At 65.6% G+C, this 1681-nt stretch overlaps 1 non-coding gene across 1 annotated transcript; it reads right to left on the bottom strand.

Moving 5' to 3' along the window:
- Nucleotides 1–621: 621 nt before the first annotated feature.
- LOC140474129 (5.8S ribosomal RNA) lies at nucleotides 622–775 on the bottom strand. Its single transcript, XR_011958847.1, has one exon. It is a non-coding gene; the product is annotated as a 5.8S ribosomal RNA (ribosomal RNA).
- Nucleotides 776–1681: the final 906 nt, after the last annotated feature.

The raw sequence follows: 1681 nt of genomic DNA, 5'->3' as shown, positions 1-1681 counted from the left end.
CGGCCAGGCACTCGGCGCCAGCAGGGGAGACAGGATCAGACGCCCCGCCGGCCACTTAAGGCCGAGGACGAACCACGAGACGGGCGGCTGCAGCAGCGGGCGGCCTGCAGCTCCCAGCACTCTCAATCGATCAACCATCGAGTCGGGTCAGCGTGTCAAACCGGCGAGCTCCACGGTCAGGCCGGCGGCGCACCAGCACCGGACCTCCGCGGCTCCCTTCACTCTTTCCACTGCCAGCCAACCGAGAGACGGACCCAATGCGGACGTGCAGAGCTTAGGCAGACCCCCCACTGGAGGCTCAACACTTCGTGGCAGCTCCGTGTCCCAGAGACCAGGAGGGTTGGCACACACACACAGTGTGAACCACCGACAGCCATTCTGGGACCGGTGACAGCCGTGCTGGCCCCACTGCCACGACACAGACGGACGCCAGGCCGCGCTCCCCGGCGGGGGGATGGCGTCGAGCCTGACGAACGGAATGTGCAGGGTGGGGGGGAAAGGCCAAGCGCTCCGACGCCGGAGGGCTCCGGAGTCTGAACTTAGGGGGACAAAGAGGACGGGTCCTCTGCGACACCCCAGCCGCGCTCTCGCCAGCCAAGGCGAGTGCGATTGATTGCCAAACGACCCTCAGACAGGCGTGGCCCCGGGAAGAACCCGGGGCCGCAAAGTGCGTTCAAAGTGTCGATGATCAATGTGTCCTGCAATTCACATTAATTCTCGCAGCTAGCTGCGTTCGTCATCGACGCACGAGCCGAGTGATCCACCGTCAAGAGTTGTCTGAGTTTGTTTTAGGTCTCTCCCTCGCCAGAGGAAAGCGACCCGGACCGCACATACGCTCCCCACCTTGAGCTACAGCCACCTGCACGCCGGCGTGCGGGCGGAGCAGGGTGGCGTGAAGCGATGGGGAGCACCATCCTGGTGCGGCCCGCAGAAACATACGTCTATTGGGGGGAGGAGGACAGGGCGCCCAAGAGGCGATGCGTGCCCCAACGCACCGCAGCGACGGAGGCAGGATCACCGCCACCATGTCGCCCGCCTAGTATCACGAGGCGTGCAGCAGCTTTGCCCTAGGAAAAGCAGAGGCGGGAACGGGCACCGGCCATCGGTTCGGCAGCGTCACTGACGCGTGCACGTGGCGGCGTGTCGGCGAGCGGACTTCCTGCGAGGAGGCGGGGGCGGCACTCGCCCGAGCAGACGCCCGCCCGGCCCAGCCACCGCCGAGGTGGACTGGGAGTCGCGGCAACGGCTCGTCATACTCGTTCCCACACTCACAGCGCAGCTTGCCCGCAAGCCACCGACCACCGATCGACGCCAGGCGCCCCGACCGAGAGCGGGATCGCTCGTTCGCCCTGCTGGCAGTTCGCTGGGGATCACTACTGCACGGAGCTCGGAGACCGACGGGCGGCAACTCGAGAGTCTTTAAACCACCACCCCCATCCCGCAAGTGCAAAGAGGCTGTATACGCACAGACGGGTGAGGGGAATAGGTACCCCGTCGGGTTTGAAGGGAGCGTGACTAGATAGCAACGATGTAAACCCAGCCGATTTGGGAGCGAAAGACCGGCGCCTGCATCACCGGCTTCGTTTCCCGTGGCTGGAGAGTACACCGAAACCCTCCGTCTGTCGCGAGCTCCCGACGACGCGGTGCCGCCAAGCAGCAGGGCCGGACCTGGTGTGGCTCC

The sequence above is a fragment of the Chiloscyllium punctatum genome, unplaced genomic scaffold (genome assembly GCF_047496795.1).
Source record: "Chiloscyllium punctatum isolate Juve2018m unplaced genomic scaffold, sChiPun1.3 scaffold_854, whole genome shotgun sequence".
In the NCBI taxonomy this organism is placed as follows: Eukaryota; Metazoa; Chordata; class Chondrichthyes; order Orectolobiformes; family Hemiscylliidae; genus Chiloscyllium; species Chiloscyllium punctatum.
The sequence above is the reverse complement of the archived record's forward strand: the minus strand, read 5'-3'. Positions and strand labels throughout refer to the sequence as shown.